This window comes from Excalfactoria chinensis, chromosome 3, assembly GCF_039878825.1.
Source record: "Excalfactoria chinensis isolate bCotChi1 chromosome 3, bCotChi1.hap2, whole genome shotgun sequence".
NCBI lineage: Eukaryota > Metazoa > Chordata > Aves > Galliformes > Phasianidae > Excalfactoria > Excalfactoria chinensis.
This window is the reverse complement of record NC_092827.1, coordinates 67591027-67599815: the sequence shown is the minus strand read 5'-3', so window position 1 is coordinate 67599815 and position 8789 is coordinate 67591027. Positions and strand designations below refer to the sequence as shown.

Genomic DNA, 8789 nt, shown 5'->3' with positions numbered 1-8789 from the left:
TCTAGGATGGGAGAGAAAGCAGCACACAGTGAGACAGTGCAGTGAGCAGTGATGAAATGCCTGGCCTTTCTGCCAAACTATCCTCTGCCAGGCTGCAGAGGTTGTGTGCCATGGAAGGTAGATCAGCGCATGCTGAGTGCTAGCAATGGCAACCTCTAGTGTGAGAGGTGAACAGGCAGTCCCTTCTAGGAGTGCCCCTGCAGCCCCAGATTGGGCAGTTTACCTCAGTGGTAGTGTTTCTTCTAGAGAAGCTGTAGCAGATGGCATGTGGGGGAAGGAAAAACAAGGTGTAGGGGAGAAGGAGACAGTACATCCTGTTGCACATGAAGCCTTCCTCCAAGGAATGATAACTATAAAAGCAGAAAAAATACATTAGGTTTCAGTGTGTCCAAAAAAATACATGGTTTTGGTTTATATAACAAAGGCTTTGTAATGAATGACAAGATGTTATTGTCAAGGTACCCATGTATATATGTGTGTGTGTGGGATGGGAGAGAGGGTGGAATGAAAGTGTAAATGTCTCTTCAGGCACTGGCAGGTTTTCTTTTCTTTTTGCTAGCAGTAAATCTCAACACAAAGGCCACACTTCTGAGTGATCCAGTTTTAGAAATCAGCAACAGCTGTGGGATAGCTTAACTGAGGAGTGGGGGGTCATGCAATGAGAAGAGCTCCCTGTTGTTTCTGTAAGAAAGGAACTCTTCAGGTTGTGGCAGACCGGAGCTGACTGGGGAACTCCATCCCTTAATAAACTCAGCCATGGGGGGGCTCGCAATTTGCCTTATATCTCTTGTTAGTAGGGTTGTTGATGATGGTAATAGCTGGAAAATCAATTACAGCCAATATAGCAGCAGAAAACACAGAGGAACAGCTCTGAATGCAGTTGCAAAAGCAGTCCTCGGGTTCAAAGTACCTCTCATAGCCACAGGGCAGGAAGGATGAGCCCACCAGTGAGACATGGGGGTGGGAGACATGAGTCCTCCTCCCAGATGTACCACAAGTTCCCAGTGGGAGCTTGTCTGCCAGCAGGCACAGGTTTCCTTCTGTGTGACCCCAGGCAGATCACACCTGCCTCCCTGGCAGGACTCCTTCAGTGGGGTTGCTGGATACCCACAGATTCTTAAACAAACATTGTCATTCAGGCCTAGGTATTGACTGACATTTCCCAGCAGCCAAGGTGAAAATCAAATCAAAATTTCCCAGATAAATCACTTTTCTTTGATGGATCAAAAATTGCATATATTTTGCTGAAATAAAACATTCATTTTTAGCGCTCTGTTGATCAACAATTAAGAAAACAAAAGGCCCTCTTGAATCAAGAGCCTGACCTATGGGATGGGGTGAGGACTTACCAGTGCAGCTTGTTCATGGACATCTGGAAGTATGATAGAGATGGGAACACGGTGAAAACTTCCTGGGTATGAAGTCTCTCCACAGAAAGACTCTCCTGAAAGCATTTATTCATTTTCCAACGGTCTTCACTTGCAGTGCCTTAAGCATCTCCTCCTGTGAGCAAGAAATTATGGCGTGACAGCAGGCAGGGAGGAGAATATAGTTAAGGCTACAGAATCTCTGGCAGTCATTACTAAACAAATGTCCTGCAGATTTTGTATGGATATAGTGACTGTATGCAAAAAAACAAATTTTGGTGTAATCCATCTCGACATTCTCCTCCCTAAAATAGCTTCATCAATTTTAACGCTAAATGAATAAATAATAACGAGACACTTAAAGTGTTAATGGAGCATTAATTATTGCTGAGGTTTCTGTAGAAGGGCGTGTGACATCCACAGAAATACTCAATAACTTTATGACTAGCATAATTACAGAGAATATTAAATGAGAGGCAAAAAGTGATGGGGCTCTTAGCAGCTGTTAGCAATTGTTCATAGAGGACATGATTTCCGATATTATATTTACCCAAATTGGCTAGAAAAAGCACATGAGGCAAGTAAAGCACAATGAATCACTCCAGTTTACATCTCCACTTTGAGAAACTGCTTCCTCATTGCTCACAGGAGAATAATAAGCCTGGCCATTTGGGTCTGGTTTAAACCTGAAACTGTGGCAATATGTGTCAGAAAAACAGAGTGCTGTTTTCTATTCTGGTTTGGAAAGGTGTTATTTTTTTTCTTATCAGGAGTAGCAGCAAACGTGATTTTATGAGTCAAAGTGAGGAGAACTTAAACTCAACCATTTGTACACTGCTGGAAGTCAGAGTTCAGCAGCCAGGAAAGGCTCTGGGAGAGCAGATTATGGGTTTTGGGTCACCATGGGTATGGAGACATGGGGTGAGGCTTCCCACACATTCCCTCCTTGCTGAAGGAGGCCTGGCAGTCCTGGGGCACAGGGGTTTGGGGCTGGTAGAGCCCATGCCTGTGGTAGGGCTGCAGATTTAGGGCTTTGAATTGTACGCAGGTGTGAGACTGAAGGGAAACAGGGGCTCCCGCAGCCATGGTGGGGTCCTGGGGTGTCTTCCAGAGCATGTCCTTTTGTCCTACAATCCTCAGCCCCACACTGGGTTTAATTATCCGAGGCGAAGAATTGACCTGGGTGCATGAAAGCAGAATAAAGAGGCTTACCGCTACCTGTGAGAAAATACCCTCACTTGTGAACTTTGAATTCACTTGAAACTGAAACTTGAGCCTGGATTTCGGCATCGGGATTGACTGCCGAGCGTTGACGGTGAACAGCCTTTGATGAGCTGCTGGGCAGAGCGGGTTGGCTTTTCTGCATGGCTGAGCTCCCAGCTCACACGGCCCCGCTTCAATGCGTGACTGACGGCCTCAGAAAGTGGCCTCCCTCTGCCCAGAGCGACTTGAGCTAGCTTGCCAACACAGTTTAACTTTTGGATTAAACAAGTTTGAGATATGCCTGAAATGTTCCCGCATGTAGAAATCCCTCTGTGAAAGGGCATGTGAAAGGTGAGAGAGACGTGGGGGAAACTTGTGCTTCATTCATACTTACTTCTCTAATTAGAAATGTGAGTTGGTAGTTGTGTCCCTTCATTCTATTTCTATAGGCTCTTTTGAACCCCTTTTGTATCTGAGAGCCTGTTAATTTCCTCAGCAGACTAATTCAACTTGCTCTGCTGACATGCACTTAATTATGTTTCAGTTAACTCATTTTCCTGGATGATGCTCAACTGCTGTCTGTAAATGAAATCACTGCCTAGCTAATCAAAAGTTTCTGAGAGTGATCTCTTCTGTGTGTGCATGCACAGGCAGTTCTGGCCCTCTGATTGTAACCCTGGCCAGAGTTCTGGAAGATGGATGTGTTCAAGTGAAACGTAAGGACAAAAGTAAATGAACTCTGAACCTTCTGAAACTCCAAAATCTTTCCGCAGTTAAACTAATTAAGTGTCTATGCCTTGGAGCATTTGATTAGAAAAGCTTAGCCTGTAGCAGCTAAATGGGCTCTTAAGGGAGACAGAGACCTTTGCACAAGATACTGTCCGCAAGTATGTCCTTTCTACTCACAGTAATGTCCTTCCTGCAGCGGCCCATGTAGGTCAAAGCAGGCCCAAATGAACACATGCGTGTCACAGAAATGTCCCTTTTTCCCTGATTGGATCTGGTTAAATTTTTTGGGATGCTCAGTGTCCTGGAAGACCTTTCACACTGACTACGTTTGAGGTAGGTTGTTGGTATCAAAGCTGCCTCTTCTCCAGCAGTGCAGAGAATGAGCCCTTCCCAACTGAGTCCACAGCAGAGCCCACCTCTGCTTAAGTAGCTGTGGACTCATGTGGAAAGAAAGTTTAGAATTAACATAACTTTGGGAAATGAACATTAACTGGATGTGTTCATGGAAACACAGAACCAGACTTTGACTCGTAATAACTTGGTTGGTAGATACGGAGCTATATCCACACTAAAACTGCCGTGAGTGTTATAAAGTGCCTGCAGCTCCTCCTTGTACTAGGTGACATAGGATGCCTCAGGTGACATTTTGGAGAGCTCTATCCAAGCCTACTGAAGTGTGATAATCCCCCAGGGAATGTTCTCCTGTTATTATGAAATGAATTTCATGAATATAGCTAAGGCAAGCACTGTGAGCCATGCATGCCAGGAACATGTGAGGTGAGGTGCCTGAGAGGCACACAGTCTATATGAAGAAGAACAGCTAATAAAAATAAACTTTCTTGCATTCAGAATTCCAATGTTATTTCACAATATTCCATATGTCCCCTTCATTTTCTTGTCTGGGACTTGTATAAAGCAGACGTGGAAATCTCCTGTTTCAGGAAGCTTGGGGCTTTGTTTTTAATGATCAGCTTTAATGGGGGAACTTAAGTAGTCACTTGATTCCTCCTAAAAGTCACTGGTACCTGGCATTTAGATCTGATTCCTTTATGTTCATTTTTGGTAACTAATCTGTACCTCAGGTTTCAGAAAGGACATAGTTCTGAGGCTTGTTCTTTTTTTGTTGCTCCTGCTCTCAAACACTTAACTTTCCTAGTCAAGTCTAGCATGAAAAGTCAGTTCCATCTAAAGGTAATCTCAACTGGCTAAGAATCTAAACTGAAGTGGAAATAGTGCGTTTCTCAAGCTTTGTAAAATGATGCTTCTCTTAAAGAGATTATTCCTCTTAAGGAGAGGGGAGAGAACATTGTTAACTAATGAAGAGCTGGATTTCTTCAACACTGGAAAGAGTTTATTTCCCTGTTGAATACATCTAAGTGAATGGTGGGTTGGGTTGTCAGAGATCTTGAAACTAAGAGCACACCCTGGCTAATTTGCAGTTAGCTGGTGAAATATCTAGCAATAGCTTGCTGCACTGGTGATGCATGAAAAACATGATTACAGGCAGAAATAGTGCATGAGAGGTGCACAGAGCAGAGGGTGAAAACAGCTGTTCAATCTGCAGTACTGCACACGTTGTTTTACAGGCTGCTTGGATGTTTCATAGTACTTCTTGGGGTCTTATGTCTGCAGAACTTCATAAAGACAATGAGAACAGAGGACAAAGATCCCCTTAAAATATGTCAAGATCTTATCCATAAGTAGTAGTAGCTCAGTAGGGTTGATTAAGGCTTGCTACTCAACATGTTCAGTTCACCATCACATATAAGTTACCTTCTGGTTTTGATAGAGTTTTGTCCTAAGACCTTACACTATTTAGAGATTCTTTTGTCTCTGGAATTCGGACATCAGTTGTGTCACATGCCATTGTGCTGGTGCCACTGCTTTCAGCAGCCTAGATTAGGGGCTGTTTTTCTGTCCTTATGCAATTACATCTCTGCTGTAGGTATGAACAGGGCACTCTAAGCAGGGCCTTCTTACCTTGTGAGAAAGAAATGTAGCAGAATGACATTTTCATGAATGCATTAGTTCACGCTCTGCAGCATCTATGCAAGTCCTGCTGTATGTAAATTGAAAGCCTCACAACTTGTGTGGCTAGGCAACAAACCAAATGCATGCTTACCTTGCGAATCTGCAATTAATTCACATTCCTGGGTAAAGCTGAGTCCCTCACAAAATTCAGCACCAGTGTGTCTCTGTCCTGAAAAAATATTGACAGTGGAATAGTTCAGGCATTGTAATTTCTAAATGGAATTAATATTTAATGAAATCCAATGTACAAGTTGTAGTCGAGAAATTAGGTAGTAATTGACACTCATTGACTGGCATCTGAAGACTGGAGGGAGGTAGACGTGACCATCATCGCATGTAAAAGGTATGAGGATTGGGAAGTGAGAGAAATCTAGGAAGTGACAGGTCTGATATCTGTGCCAGACAGATTAGATCAGGCTATGACATGGGATAGTGTTATTGTGCATCTGGGTGAAACAAGTAGGGAAGAGTCACCCTGGCTTCTATGAGGGGATTTCTGCCTAACAAATCTCAAGAGGCACTTTGGTGAGGTCAGCTAACGTGTGATGCTGGGACACAGCCTCCTCAGGTTTTCAGTGGTCTTTTCATGAAAGTATTCACAGAAACTAAGTAATAAGGTGTCAAGAAGTACGCTCCTAACCCATGCAAGTAATTGGCTAAATGACAGAAAACTGTTGGTGCAAGTAAGGACTAATTTTCCTCAGTGGAGGGAAGTCACCAAAGGTATTGTACAGGTCCCACGTCTGTGCTAATCATCTGTCAGCAGTCAAAAAACAATTAAATATTGGAAATTATCGGGAAATAGAGAGAGGATGAAAGAGGACAGCTAATGCTGCTGCCAGGGTAGGGATCCTGAGAGATACCTATGCAGCTCTGGGTCCATCTTCAAACAGCTGGGGTGATAACAAGAACAGCTGAAAGTCAGGAGCAGCTTCCTAAAAGGAATGAAGTAGGTGGTTAGGATTAGGACAGTAATACCTGAAAATAAATAAATACGTAAATAAATAAAGGGACTAGAAGAGGATACAAAAGAGACTGAAGTGTTGTGAGTATGCTGGGGAAGATGGCTGGGAATCGACAACTCGCTGCTGCAAGTCCTGGGGTCATGCACCACAGCGAAGTGGAGCCAGTGAGACAAAGGCAACACAGCTGATCGCGTCTCTTTGTTACTGCTAATTCACATGCAAATATATTAGCTGTCAGTAGTACAGGGGAACTCTGACACGTTTAACCCATCTGGGTTAAAATGCAGCTGTAGGGGCTGCTCTGGGCTTGCCTGCGGCGTGGGCAGCAGCCTGGCAGGGCTCATGGGGCCCTCCTCTGTCAGCTCAGTCCTTCCTGCAGGATGGGAAGGGCAGTGCTTTGCGGGAACAGCCTGCTGAAATCACTGCCCGGTGGAAGCTAAAGGACCAGACTCAAAATTCAGCTGCTCAGACCCCATTTGTTCCTGTCACAGTGACGCCAAAACAGAAGAAGTGGAAGGAGGGAATGCGTTTTTCCACGCCAATTGAACAATCTCCAGCAACTATTAAAATGCTTTAATCACTTAATTACTAAAGTCTTTCACCACAGAGCGGAATTAACAGTGCTTTACATGGCAGAGCTGTATTTTCTCTAGTCACAATTCTGAAGTTTACAAATGGAAAATAGCTCTTTCTTAGTGTTCAGAGCTAAGCAGGTGATTTCACTCAGTGATTTGATGCCTAACTAGCAGGTATGCCAACCCCAGGAGTGAATTTAATGGAATTTTCCTGCTGGTGAGGAAGGGCAGCAGTACAGGTTTTGGCACCTTGCCTGTGTAACCTAGTTAAGCAGGAGTGAGAGGGACATCCCAGCACCAGTGGGTCTGTTCACTGTGGTGACTGCTGAGCTTGCACGTGATCTTGGGATGACAGCCCTGTTTAAAGGAGGAAAGTGTCTAATGAACAGAGAGCCATAACTTGCAGGCCCTCGTGCAGCATCCATGAAGAGCTGGGGTCCAGTTCTGCCTGGGCAGAGGCCTGACCTAGCTGTCCCACAGCCAGCCTCATGTGGCTGAGGGGGTGAGTGGCAGCTTGGGCTGGAGATACCACAGCTCAGCTGCCAAAAGCAGCCTTCTGACAAGGCTACCAGCAGTGCTTATGTGCTTGTGAGCATCCTCTCTGCTAAATTTGGGGAGGTCATCTCAATGCCCCCCTCACCGCTGCTGCAGCACCACTGACATTTGCCTTCTGATGGTTGCTTGTGCCAGAACTGCCACTCACCCGGGTGTTCCAAGGCTTCATTTTTTCTCCTTTTCTTTCTTTTTTTTCCCCCTCTGTACATAAATCTTGTCAGCTTCAACCTAATTACATCCTTTTCCGACAGACTGTCTCAGGAGCAATGCAAATGAGCTTTGAAATGTGGAGATCTGGTTTATATTTGTCAGCTAATTGCCTGAGTGGCACAGACATCTAGAGCTGGCACCTGCCTCTTTGCGTTAAGATTCACCTTTGATTTCAGATCTGATGCTGTTCCTAGAAGACAGTCTCCTGATTGGAGAGCAAGGATGCTCTCCTTGGGTAGTGTTCTGCCCTTGGTGACAGTGGCCTGAATTCCTCAGGCTGAACCCCTTTTACACCTTCAGCACTGAGCACAGAAGTTGTGTCCCAATGCAAAGCAGCATGGATCTGTTTCCATCTTGGCATGCTGGCCCAGCCTCCGCCTTCTCCATGGTCTCTGTCTATGCTGTGTGGCTGCATGCATCTGCAGTGCATATGTATGCTGACTAGCTGCTCTCTGAGATGTGATCCTGGGGTGCTTACAGTCACAAAGAGGGGAGAGAGAAAAATCTCCTTCCCTTGTAATTTGTCTTACTCAGCATGCAGGTGCTGGAAACACCAGAACCTTTAGTCCCGTTTGACTTCTTTAGTCTGAAAAATTCCATGGTAGCTGAACATCATGTCCTGAAATGCAACCTATATTTCTCTTGTGCTTTCTTTCTTTTCCATGTTGAAAACATTCACTTAAATCCATGTCAGCTTTACCCAAAGGCCACTCAGAACACAGATGAAATAAGTCAAGTAGAGAGCTGGCTCTCATAGCAAATATCTGAAATCAGCCCCATTTTCTTTCCCACACACTTCTACATTTTTTTTTCTCTCTATTTTATTATTATTATTTTTTACTTTAGACAAGAAGACATCAATCAGATAAACAGCAACACATGTATTTTAGTGTTTTTGAGAAGCTCTGAAGTACACCAGGCCTACTGGGCTGTGTGAGATCTGGCTGTTCTTCAGATAATGCTTCCAGCTCCTGCTGCTTCTCTGCCAGGGACACCTACAGCATCAGCTCACATTAACTATATGGATTCCCTGCAAAACACAGTGCTACAAGCTGTGTGCTTACAGATCCGCAGCAGCCTTAGCTCTTGCTGATGTTTGCTAGCTTATCCCAATCCAAGCAAAGACATGTTGGAGAGCTTTGACAACTTCCACC

The 8789-nt window shown here is 44.5% G+C and overlaps 1 long non-coding RNA gene across 1 annotated transcript; it reads right to left on the bottom strand.

The window, feature by feature from the left end:
* Positions 1–235: 235 nt before the first annotated feature.
* LOC140249344 (uncharacterized) lies at positions 236–6482 on the bottom strand. Its single transcript, XR_011902993.1, has 5 exons — positions 6358–6482; positions 6194–6265; positions 5422–5499; positions 1350–1503; positions 236–350 (listed from the first exon to the last, which is right to left on the bottom strand). It is a non-coding gene; the product is annotated as an uncharacterized lncRNA (long non-coding RNA).
* Positions 6483–8789: the final 2307 nt, after the last annotated feature.